Source organism: Lissotriton vulgaris, chromosome 1_1 (genome assembly GCF_964263255.1).
Source record: "Lissotriton vulgaris chromosome 1_1, aLisVul1.2, whole genome shotgun sequence".
Taxonomy (NCBI): Eukaryota; Metazoa; Chordata; class Amphibia; order Caudata; family Salamandridae; genus Lissotriton; species Lissotriton vulgaris.
Window position 1 is genome coordinate 255,886,592 of NC_141685.1, and position 13,286 is coordinate 255,899,877.

Consider the following 13,286-nt stretch of genomic DNA (forward strand, 5'->3'; position numbering starts at 1 on the left):
TCTAGGTAAGGGGTGAGTACACCACCTTACCCAGGCTGTTTGAACAGACCTGTGGTGTCCATTTGGAAGGCAAACCAGGGGTGGCACAATACATGCTGCAGCCCCTGGTACGTCCAAGGTGCACCTATGCCCTGGGTACCTATGGTACACTATGCAGGGGCTCACAAGGGTGACCTAGTTACCAATCTGGTATGTACCTAAAGTACATGGAGTCCATTTTATAGAGAAAGCAGATAGTCTGGGGCCCTGAACAGCAGGGTCCCAGGCCAACTACGTCGAAAACCAGCAAAACACCTGGCAAAAAATTGGGGGTACCCATATAGTCAGATTCCACCTTCCTACAAGCGGGAGTGAGGCAATCCCGCCCAAACATCCAGATCAAGCATCTGAGCCTATGTCATTGGTTATTGGTCCATGTACCCCTCAACTACCTGATCTGGCATACCAGTGTGAGCGCCTTGACGACTCATTGAGAAAATATGATGTTAATGTTGTTTGCAGCCACGGCCCGTGGAGGGAGTTTCGGTGGGGCAGAGAGGCGGGGTGGGGGAGGTGCAGGGTGGCGGGGGTCCTAAAAACTGGAGTATGGATAATTGAAGGTAAGTAAACAATGTAATTAATAAAAACAAATTTCTTAGCGCGCCCTGCATCGCAAAATGCGATGCAGGGTGCTCCACGAAATTCGTTTTATTAATTAAATTACCTTTAATTATCCATACTCCAGTTTTTAGCACCCCCCACCGTGCCCCTCCCCCGCCTCTCCGCCCCAACAAAACTCCCTCCACGGGCCGCGGCTGGTTGTTTGTACAAAGGGGAGGATATGGCCTAACAGCCAGAGCTGTCAACTTTGGAGTTGGGGAACCAGGTTCGAGCCTCGGCGTCAGCTCAGCATCCCGTGACTCTGGGCAAATCACCTAATCTCCCCGTGCCTACCAAAACTGAATGTGTCCTTGTGTAATGTAACTGGTGCTCATTTAAAGAGCTCCAACACCTTCAGGTCGAGTTCGCACTATATAAATCTGCACAAAAAAAATGTTTGTGTCTTTAAGATAATAAGCGCAAGGACCTGCGCAGTTCTGGGAAAACTTTAAATAGGAGTTGCATAAGCCGCTAAGAGGTGTTAACATGTGGTTAATAAAGTCATGAAGCAATGCGAACAGTTGTGTGATTGTATGCTGAAGAATGAATATGTCTGTCACAGAGCTCTGTGGGGTCTATTTACTCAGGGGCCTATTTAAAAGGTGTTTGCGCCACAGTTGCGTCATTTTTTTAATACACTGGCGGTTCTTTCTTTGCTGCATATTTACAAGGTGATACATCTAGCCTGCATCAGTTTTTACCTTCGTCGGAATCAGCTGTTGCGTTAGAATTAATATATGCAAGTGAGGTGTTCCCATGTAAAATCCCCCGTAAAACGGACACAATGTTATTTATGACTTTTTGGAATAGTGACATATCGTTGGGAAGCAGACCGCTGCACTTGCAATGCGTCAATGACACTTCTAAAACTCAGTCGTAGGAACAACGCAGTAGCTGTGGCATACGAGTCTGGTCAGCTGAAGTCACTTCCAACAATGTAATCTGCAAGAAAATAATGTCCCCTCAACAGGTAAGTGCACAGATAAGGTAGGTAACACAATAAATGTCACATTACACAACATTAATGACTTGTATCCACACACATAGTAGTCTCACACAATATGTCACACATGTAGGTTTAGCGGTAGACAGTGGCGTAATGAATCTTGAGGGGGCCCTGCTGCAGGGTATGTGGAGGGGCACCCTCCGAACTCAATCTGGAGCTCTCCAGCTGAAGTGCGGTGCTGAGGGGGTCACCAGGAGGTTCGGGCACCCCACACCACGGGGCCTGCGGGGGCCTGTGTTTCCCCCCTGGCGGTAGACAGAAGTACACTATACCCACTTGTACTTGAGACATACAGGACCCAAGTAATAGAGTCCAAGGTGAGTTTTTCCCCTGGTCCCTATACAGTAGGCTACTTGCGTCAGTCAATTCTGATGCATCATCTTTTTTTTTTTTTACGCATTGCTGTACAGTCATCAGTCTTATGTCCAGCCACAGCAATGGGCTGCTTTTGGGGCGAGATGCCAATCAAAATGCTTCCCACAGATACATTATTATTTTTGACCCATCTGCGGGTCCTTGCACCATGGAGCCCCGTATTGTAAATAAGGCGCATCCATGGAGTTGTATGGATTTCTGCCGCAGGCGCAAGTAATTTTGATGCAGCAATGCGTCATTTGTTTAAATACGGCCCTAAGATTTTACGCTGTGTTTGCGTCACAAAAGTGATGGAAAACAATGAAAAATCTTTTTCACCTATTTACTTTGCAGTGTAAAACCTGTTTTACGCTGGAAAATCACTTGAAAGTGGCAAAGAAGCAGATAACGCTGCTGATGCATTACTTAGCGCCAAAGGGGGGGTGCACCATGGTTTCTGATGATAAGCCCTATTTACTTAAAAAAGTAGACAAGGTTTAGTGACAGAAAATTGCTCCTAGACGCTATGAGGAGAAATGTTTTTATTTCTCCTTTCTGTTCCGACTTTGCATGTGTGGGGCATTGTATAGCACACATACAAAGTGGGAAAAGGTTTAAAGTTAGGGGAATATTTACAACAAACTGACGCACTGCAAGCCAGCTTGCGGCACTACAAGTAGAGTGCAGGGATGTGTCATATTTACAACAATAAGATGCATCAATGCCCTTTTTTTGCACTGGCGCACAATTGGCTGCCTGGCGCCAATGTATACACCCTTGCACCATGGTGCAAGGGTGTTTGAGTTGTAGGAATTATTGATTTTGTGCAGGAAGGGACACCTTCCTGTACAAAAACAATCAATGGAGGTGTTTGCCTCCTATTTGTGCTGCAAAATGCGGCACACATTCAAAGAGGAAAAAAGGAGGAAAAATAAAGATATTTACGCCTCCCGTGGGTAGGAGTAAGCGTTTGACACATTCCAGGTTTACCCACTGCAACACCCACGGAACGCCTCTTTGCTGCAGAGTAAGGCAACGCAACCACTGGCGCTGCTTTGCCTTACTACATATTTACGAGGCCATGAAAATCCACGTCTGCACTTTGCGCCACCGCTTCGTCAAAAAAAGTGACGCACCGGCAGCGCAGGCTCCCTGTAATATGCCCCTTAGGCTAAGCATGGAATTTTGTACCGGATCCTTCCAGTGCAAACCTATGTTAGCCTAGCTGAGATACCCTTGCACTATGGTGCAAAGGTGTGGCCATGGTGCACTGTCGCACATTTCTGCGCAGGCGTTGGGGTTAGGGGATGAGAGTGCCATATTGCTGTAAATATGGCGCTTCTGCTCTCTCCTTCTCAAGCAGAGCAGCATTTGCAGCTGCTGCTCTGGCTGCGTGACAAACAGCCCTGCCAAGTGTCACGCAGTAGGCGTGATCCTAACGCATTTTTGAGCGGTGGTCCGCATTACCGCACTAAAACGCAAAGTCACGCATTTGTAGTTCCTTGACACCACCGCCAATGCAAGGAAGTAACGCCCTGGCCAAACACATTGAGCACACCGTGCCGCGGTTCGCATGCTTCTCTGGAAGACTTTGCGATTGTAGTAGTGTGCAAAGTGAGTCTATTGATGAATGTCAGCTCAGGATTATGCACCGACCTGGTGGCTCATTGCTGCAGCATTCATTATTAACACAGCTGTTGCGTGCAGGCCGGGGTTAGCAATGCATTCACGTGACATGGTGAGGTCACATGATTGCATCTAACAATGTATCCATAACTGTCTCTGGGCGAGCAGCAGGGCAAGCAGTAGTTACGTTTTATTAGTTTGCCAATGCCCGCCACGCCACGCCATGCAATAATTATTTTGGTGCCTCCTCGATCATGCGCACGAACACCGGCTTTCACTGGATGGACCGCACGCACAGTCATGGCAGAGGCAGAGATACAGGATCGGATGATTATTACAAAAGGTCTGCCTCCGCTGGGGTGAGGAGTACCCCACCGCTCGGACCACCACAGGAGTGCCTCGGCTTCTGTGAAGCTCACCTGGGCCTACCAGCGTTAGTGGCCTCGCCGTCCTGACCCAGCTGCTTGCCACTTTAGGCCTGCTAGGTGCTCTATGCATAGTGTTATAATTACGGTCCCGTGGCCTAGGGGTTAACCGACTCGGGCCGGGCTGCTGCCTGTAGCTGTGACAGTGTGTAGCAGCCTGGGGGGGAAGGCGCCTGTTGCAGCCAGACCGTCTCCACTCGTCGCCTGCCTCAAGAAGTAAGTGTAAAATAAAACCTAACTTATAACCTCTGACACTGTTCAACTATTGGTGCTCTTAATAAAAGTGATGTTGCTTTGCTTTTTAGATTTACAGCAGCCGAGTATCATGAAAGGTAATGCTTTTTATTATAGGTTTGTCCGAGCGGAAGAAATTAAAGAGTTACACCTGCTCAAAATTTCGGTAGTGAAGTCTACATTTAGTGCCGCACCGAACGATGATGGGTGCTTTCAAGTGGGAACATTTGGGGGCAGATTTACAAGTCCCTTGCGACACTTTTACGCCGCCATTACATCCTTTTTTTGTGACGCAGCAGCAGCGTAAACAATGCGCCACGTTGCAACTTATTTACAACGTGACGCATCTAGGCAGATGCGTCACGTTGTAAAGCCCTGCGCCACATGAAACCTGCGTCAGGTTTCATGTGGGCGTTCTGTCGCAGGGTGGGCGTTCCCTCGCAGGAAAGCCCCGTAAAACTGACGCAGTGAAATCTACAAGGTTTCACTGAGTCAGTTTTACGACGCTGATGCGTCAAATCCTTACGCCTGCTTGAAGCAGGCATAAGGAGTGACGCACCACGTTGAGTATGGGTGGCCCCTGTGCATTGCAGGAGTTGCGTCGCACTTGCAACGCGACTCCAGAAATGCGCCACCCATACGCCACAAGATGCGTCACGGATCCGTCCTTCCTTGCACCATGGTGCGCCGCATTGTAAATGCAGTGCATCTGTGTTGGCGGAATGAGGGGATTGCATGACGCATCTGTTCTGGCGCATCCCTGCTGATTTGCAGAGATGCGCCAGAACATCTAAATATGTCCCCAAATCTTTAAAACAGTCCTCATCCGCCTCCTTCTTTCCCAACCCCCACTATAGCAGTCATGTTATTTTCTATGCTTGAGTTGAGAAAGTGGCAGGCACACTTCGCCGGTTTCTCAACAGATAACCTGACCCTACAACAATACCTGACTTTGCTGCAATCCACAGAAACATTCTTTTGTTCGCAGTGGTGCGGTGCACACTCTCAATGAGAGTGGTGCAGATCACAGTGAGTCCTCGTTTTGTTTAACAATCATCTTAACATGGCACTCGGTGCTTCAGTTTCTGCTGCTCTCCAGCAGTTGTAACATCTTCTTAGAGTGCCTTGTTGCTCAAATGGATACAATTCTTGATATTTATGTTTTCCTGGTCTTCATTGCTTGATTTTGCATGCGAGAAAGTGTCACTCATAGTCATTGAAATGTCACTCATAATGACACTGAAATTAAGAAACTGTCACACTTTGCAATCTGAAACCTTGGCAGCTATGGACAAACAAGTAAACCTAGCCCGAGTGTGGCGGGCTCAGTAGCATGCTCCCAGGCGGGGCAGGACGCTACAAATACAATTGGTTACTGGTACACCTTTCTCATAAATGTCTATATGTGGCGCTATTTTATGACCCACAGTGAATAATGGCCCTTTAATTTCGAAATCTTTTTCTCCTATATTTTTGCAGTTTTATATAGCGCGACGCTGGCCCGAGGGCGCTTCAGCGCTTTACAAGAGAACCAGACACCTTCCAGGCACGGGAAAGAGGGGTTTTCTCAGAATCCCCTGCGTTGGGCGGAAGCCGTGATCCGAGCCGGGTCACCGGCTCCACAATGTGCAGCTTTTGCTGCTGTTCTGCGGGTGAGCCCCATTCAGTGACCCGGAAACACAGCTGTGGGCGGGGGTGGACTGACCCGGCGGTGCCTGGGCCGGTCAGACCCTCAGACCCCCTGCAGGAGCTCGAGCTGCGCGAGAGGCGGAGGAAGGGGCGACTTAACAGCCAAAGCTGCGACCCTGGACCAGGGTTCGAGTCCCGGCTGCGGCTCAACAGCAAATCACGGAAAGACCAGCGGGGAATTGAATATACATATAAAAAAAATCTGCCCGTGTATAGAGCAGGCAGACTAATGCTCGTGCTAAGCGTTCATTTTCTCTAGAGCAATATTTGCGCTAAGAGAGCAACAAAAGTAAACCCGGTTACACTCTCGAGGGTCACGTGTGACTGCGAAGCCTTGTCACGGGGGCTCCATTAGGGGTTATTTGCATACCCACAATCCCCTGCCGCCTGTAATCCTTCTTATGTCGTTGAATTAAATGTACCTCTTAATCTAATCATAAAAAGGATAATAATATATTTACTGATACATTCTAAGTCTTCTTATCGTTTTTTTTATCTCACGCTCAGAGTCCTATGAGTTGTGTTCATTGCGGTCTCTGCTTCCCCGGGAAATTTCTACACTCTGGTTTCTCTTCAAACCGAATAAATCTTTCGCCTTTTACTAAAGATTTCCGTGGAGAGGAACATTAAAGAGTTTCACTCAATTTTTGAAAGTTCTATCTCTGATAGAACTGCCCAAACTAGTTAATATAAGAGCAATAAAATATGTGTTTCTATTGTGCAGGCATATCGTCGCTGGTTTAAAGCGCGAAGAGCATCATACTATATACTTTCTTTAGATTACTATCGAGTCACATTTAAATGTACATATGAGGAACAATTGTCTGCGAAATTTCTGACTTCGTGCTGAGGTGCGCAACTCAGGACAATTTAGGGAAGTGGTTATTACCATGTCAACAGATTATCGCCCAACATTACTACAGAACATGAAACCATGACCATAGTCTCCAAATCTGTCTTTGTGCCTTTATCTTGATGATATCCATAAATGTAAAACACACAAACAGATGGCAAAGGCTATTTAGACCAACACACAACAAATTCAATTGTGTCCTAAAATAACATAAGGTTCACAAAACCAGGGAGTACTCCCCTCTAAACTCCCCACAAAGTAGGACCAAGTCCCACAGCAAATTGGCCTGCAAAGAGGTTTCAGCGCTGTTGTATACAGATATTACTTTGTCATATTGCAGTCCACAAATTATCAGCACAATAAAGAAGAATTGTCCAACTCCTGTGGTATATGTTTTCAAATGCAGTTTTCACTTTATTTTTTCATCAAAGGATTCACTCCACAACTCCATAAAGCATAGCCAATGCGTTTCGTCTACTGAGAGACTTCTTCAGGGCTTGAATGTATGGTGAAACAAGCATTGGAAATGCAATAGGTCTCGCATTAGGAAAGTTTGAGCTATTGGTCTTAGAAATGACATTTTTTTAATGTATGTGTTTTTTTTTTAAATAGCTAAATTAATAGCTTTGTCATTTACAATGCCAATAGTTATAACTTTCGCAAATGTGACACCTATAGCATTTGTAATGCAACATTTTTTGTATTTACATGACTTAGATGTATTGATATTACAAATTACAGTGGCTTTTAGTGAAGTAGTGTGGCTCACTGGTTAGAGGCGGCAGACCCGAGAGCAGAGGACGGCCCGGGACCAGGGTTAGATTCCTGGCGCGGCAGGGTTCTGGACCAGGGTCAGCGGACTCGATAATTCTCTCGCCTCGGTGCCCACTCTGATCAGCGATCACACTCGGCAACTCTGGGCATTAGCTTGCCTCATCTTCACTAACGGCCCCACCAGACCGCCGGGGATGACTGGTCTCACCCTGGAGATACCCATTAAGGGACCATCTCTCAGGGAAGCCAGGAAGGGTTTCGCAGCGGTCGAAGCGCCTTGGGACCCTACGGGTAAGTAGTGCGCTATATAAATGCCTATACATTTACATTTACATTTTAATTTTTTTAAATAATTAATACTGAAATAATATATTTAATTTGTAATGTCAATATCTTAAACTTTTGTAAATAACTTTTGTGAAGATTATGTTCAGTGTTTTTTATTGTGACGAAAATCCAAGAACAGAAGTGAAATATTAACATATTTTTGTGATTTGTAATAAAGCTTGAAAGCTTGAAAACAGCTTGAAACATTGAAAGAACATATTTGAACCAGTGATGCTGTGGTGGTGCTGAGTGATGCTGTGGTTGCGCTGAGTGCTGCTTGGGTGGAGCGGAGTGCTGCTGGGGTGGAGCGGAGTTCTGCTGGGGTGGAGCGGAGTGCTGCTGGGGTGGAGCGGAGTGCTGCTGGGGTGGAGCGGAGTGCTGCTGGGGTGGAGCGGAGTGCTGCTGGGGTGGAGCGAATTGCTGCTGGGGTGGAGCAGAGTGCTGCTGGGGTGGAGCAGAGTGCTGCTGGGGTGGAGCAGACTGCTGCTGGGGTGGAGCGGAGTGATGCTGGGGTGGAGCGGAGTGATGCTGGGGTGGAGCGGAGTGATGCTGGGGTGGAGCGGAGTGATGCTGGGGTGGAGCGGAGTGATGCTGGGGTGGAGCAGAGTGATGCTGGGGTGGAGCGGAGTGATGCTGGTGTGGAGCGGAGTGATGCTGGGGTGGAGCTGAGTGATGCTGGGGTGATGCTGAGTGATGATGTGGTGATGGTGAGTGATGATGTGGTGATGGTGAGTGGTGCTGAGTGATGCTGGGGTGATGCTGAGTGATGCTGGGGTGATGCTGAGTGATGATGTGGTGATGGTGAGTGATGATGTGGTGATGGTGAGTGGTGCTGAGTGATGCTGGGATGGTGCTGAGTGATGTTGTGGTGTTGCTGAGTGATGCTGTGGTGGTGCTGAGTGGTGCTGTGGTGGTGCTGAGTGGTGCTGTGGTGGTGCTGAGTGGTGCTGTGGTGGTGCTGAGTGGTGCTGTGGTGGTGCTGCTGAGTGGTGCTGTGGTGGTGCAGAGTGGTGGTGTGGTGGTGCAGAGTGGTGCTGTGGTGGTGCAGAGTGGTGCTGTGGTGGTGCAGAGTGGTGCTGTGGTGGTGCAGAGTGGTGCTGAGTGGTGCTGTGGTGATGCTGAGTGGTGCTGTGGTGGTGCTGACTGGTGATGTGGTGGTGCGGAGTGGTGCTGTGGTGGTGCGGAGTGATGCTGTGGTGGTGCTGAGTGGGAGATGGGGAGAGGGAGAAAAATAACACATAGGAGGGGCACAGGAAGCAATAAACTTAGGGAAGTCGCAGTGCCACATGTAGAGGGTAGGGGGGTAGATATGAAGTGTGAGTAGTAGACAGGGGAGAGAGTAAGAAGAAACATGCACTCCAAAGGGTGTTGGTTTTAAAATACATAAAAAATCAGGGGTTTATTAGGACATCGCCTTAAAAAAATTAGACAGTGGGAGGGGGATTTTTGTTAATTTTTTGTTTGTTTCATGTTGCTGTCAAAGAGCAGTTCATAGTGACTCTGGCATAGGGTTAGACTTGAGTCTTTTTTTGAATATGATTGAAGTTCACAAGCAGGCATTAGTGAAATTTCAAACACAGCTGCCGTGATCAGAAGCAACTTTTGGAGCAAGGGCAGCAAATGCTGTGGCGAGTATAATGCAGTCAACTATTTCTGCTGCATGTGGAGCACTTTTAAATTTTGACCGGACACTGGAACATGTAGCTGTCTACTCTTAAATGCAGCGCCTGCTCTGGGGCCTGTGTCTCCAGAGGGGCCGAGAGGTCAAAGGAAAGGATAATATGGTGAACTTCAAAAAATAAATACTTTGCTTTTGTCGGAAAAGTGTCTGCATTTTGCTTCAAATTATCCTCACACTACTGTGATCTACAACTCATGTTCTGAATGTCTTTGTTACGCTCTTTCCAGTGAACGATCTGATTCAAAACACACACTATGGGAGAGGATTGGATTGACACCAGTCAGCACTCTAATGGTGCAAGTACAAACATAGGCGCAATGCATCTGAATAATAATAGTACGCTTGTGCGTGGAAGCTGGCTTGTTAGTAGGGATGCCCTTTCACCAAATAGGAAAAAAGAGCATGAAAAGAGTCTCATTTGCCGATTAAACAATGGGAGCGGGCCCATGCTACCTTCTGTCCCAACGAGGGGCTGCTCACCACGACCACAATGATGTTACACACCAGCCGCTGTATTCCAACAGCGCTTCTCGGGATTTACAATGCACCCGTTAAACTTGCTGGGTAAAATATTCCTGTAAGTACCACCCTCAAAATGAAACACAGAAGTGCAGACCGGGGTTTCTGAAGTATGCTGGAATCGGCGCTCGCTCGTATACAAAAAATAGACACCTATAAATAACAAGCAGTGCTAGAGTGCTGGGAGAGAGAGTGGGGAGGGGGCGGAGCGGGATGGGCGTCGTGAGGGGAGAGAGAGTGGGGAGAGGGCGGAGCAGGAAGAGCTGCTCTCGGCAGGCTGGGAACAGATGCTGCTGGGGAACTGATGAGGGGAGGTGCCCTGAAGAAATGCGACACGATCTGATTCAAAACACACACTATGGGAGAGGATTGGATTGACACCAGTCAGCACTCTAATGGTGCAAGTACAAACATAGGCGCAATGCATCTGAATAATAATAGTACGCTTGTGCGTGGAAGCTGGCTTGTTAGTAGGGATGCCCTTTCACCAACTAGGAAAAAAGAGCATGAAAAGAGTCTCATTTGCCGATTAAACAATGGGAGCGGGCCCATGCTACCTTCTGTGCTGACGAGGGGCTGCTCACCACCACCACAATGATGTTACACACCAGCCGCTGTATTCCAACAGCGCTTCTCGGGATTTACAATGCACCCGTTAAACTTGCTGGGTAAAATATTCCTGTAAGTACCACCCTCAAAATGAAACACAGAAGTGCAGACCGGGTCTTCTGAAGTATGCTGGAATCGGCGCTCGCTCGTATAACAAAAAATAGACACCTACAAATAACAAGCAGTGCTAGAGTGCTGGGAGAGAGAGTGGGGAGGGGGCGGAGCGGAGCGGGAGGGGCGTCGTGAGGGGAGAGAGAGTGGGGAGAGGGCGGAGCAGGAAGAGCTGCTCTCGGCAGGCTGGGAACAGATGCTGCTGGGGAACTGATGAGGGGAGGTGCCCTGAAGAAATGCGACACGATCTGATTCAAAACACACACTATGGGAGAGGATTGGATTGACACCAGTCAGCACTCTAATGGTGCAAGTACAAACATAGGCGCAATGCATCTGAATAATAATAGTACGCTTGTGCGTGGAAGCTGGCTTGTTAGTAGGGATGCCCTTTCACCAAATAGGAAAAAAGAGCATGAAAAGAGTCTCATTTGCCGATTAAACAATGGGAGCGGGCCCATGCTACCTTCTGTGCCGACAAGGGGCTGCTCACCACCACCACAATGATGTTACACACCAGCCGCTGTATTCCAACAGCGCTTCTCGGGATTTACAATGCACCCGTTAAACTTGCTGGGTAAAATATTCCTGTAAGTACCACCCTCAAAATGAAACACAGAAGTGCAGACCGGGGCTTCTGAAGTATGCTGGAATCGGCGCTCGCTCGTATAACAACAAAAAAAGAAATAGACACCTACAAATAACAAGCAGTGCTAGAGTGCTGGGAGAGAGAGTGGGGAGGGGGCGGAGCGGGAGGGGCGTTGTGAGGGGAGAGAGAGTGGGGAGAGGATGGAGCAGGAAGAGCTACTCTCGGCAGGCTGGGGAACAGATGCTGCTGGGGAAATGATATGGGGAGGTGCCCTGAAGAAATGCGACACGGCAGGCAGGGGAGGGGGCGGAGCGGGGGTGTGGGAGGAGTGCGCCTGAGGGAAAAGACATGCAAGGCAGGCGGCTGGGGGCATGTGCACGCGCTTTTAATGTCAATGCGCATGCGCATTGAGCTTGAATTTCACGGACACTGCAAGGAATCGCCACGATTCCTTGCAAGTTGGTTAAAGTCTGTTTAAGCCCCCATAGTCTCGCAAGCTCAATGCGCATGCGCATTGACAGGCGAGACCTAAAAAGTGAGGGAAGGAGGAAGACCCCTGTGGTCAAACGTGTTCCGTGGTAAGCGCGCAGGTCACCCGATCCTTATTTACCAAAATATACACTACTGGGTCCATAACATGTTTGTCACTAATTTCCATAAATCAGGTAACCTACACACCGCTATCAGTAATTCGGGAATTTTCCTTTCTATATATTTCCGTGTACCTGACTTACCAATCCTCGAAAACAGGTGCCTATGATCACAATGGATCAGGAGACAATATTGAGATTCAAGCAGATAACACCAATACCATATACATTTATATTTGTTTATACCATGTAATAACCACAAACGCAAGAAGTTTCAAAAGCTTTATCTAAATCATCAAAAAGTCATCGTATGCCATGAGAATGAAATTTACATAGATCAAAACATCTATGACCAAGATTAGAAAAATAGTATAACTATGAATTAACGTGAGGATCAGTTAATACTCAGAAAAATATAAAGGAGAAAGGTAAAGGGAACATGCTAATTTGGTCTAGCAGATTTGTATTACGTCACTAAAGGTTGGGTAAGAACAATGGAACATTCTACTAAATGCTAATTGGAATATACTGAAAGATTTTGGAAAACGATACTTTAGAAGGCATTCAATTTCTATAGGGAGGGTAACAGTGGAATATACTAAATATGCAAACAATTCAGTGTTTGGGTAAGGGAAAAGATAAGGAACCTGCTAGAAAAATACTTTCATAAGAGTTCAAATGTCAGAGATAAATCACATAGGCAAGATTGCTTTATTAGGAAAAATAGGAGAGAAGGATTTAGATAGACAAACACCCACATATATTTATAGTTACCTAGGACAGAATGAGGACTAACCCTGGCCACGGGTCAGTTAGGAAAGGCGGGAAAGGACCCGCAAGGACTTGGAATGCCAGTAGGCGAGCAGGTACAGCTCATGGACAGTCAGGACAGGATCACCCCGGGATAAGGATCAGGACTGGACTCATCTAAGGGTACGACCAACACCTGCAGCTTCGGATGCAACGCCTGGGCTACGCCCTCTCTGCAAGGAATCTGCCAATAACCCCGATTGGGTTCTCGAATCTCCCAGCAAAGTGCTTCGCCAGCACTTAAAGGTTTCTCCACCCCAGACTAAGTTTGTGGAAATTACGGACAGAGTGCTCCACAGCTCTCTGTATCAATCACCTATAGAGTTCGTAGGGTCAGTGACAGGTCAGCTACTCGGACAAGTCGGACAATTTCTCTAGCTAGACCTAGGCCAGTTATACTGTTTTCGGGTCAATGTACCACCCACAAATGTTGCAAGTGTAAGGATCCCC

General features: G+C 47.6%; 1 non-coding gene across 1 annotated transcript; it reads left to right on the forward strand.

Annotated features, from left to right (window-relative positions):
• Positions 1-6,530: 6,530 nt before the first annotated feature.
• Positions 6,531-6,646, forward strand: LOC147746827 (U5 spliceosomal RNA). The gene has a single exon (XR_015300406.1). It is a non-coding gene; the product is annotated as a U5 spliceosomal RNA (small nuclear RNA).
• Positions 6,647-13,286: the final 6,640 nt, after the last annotated feature.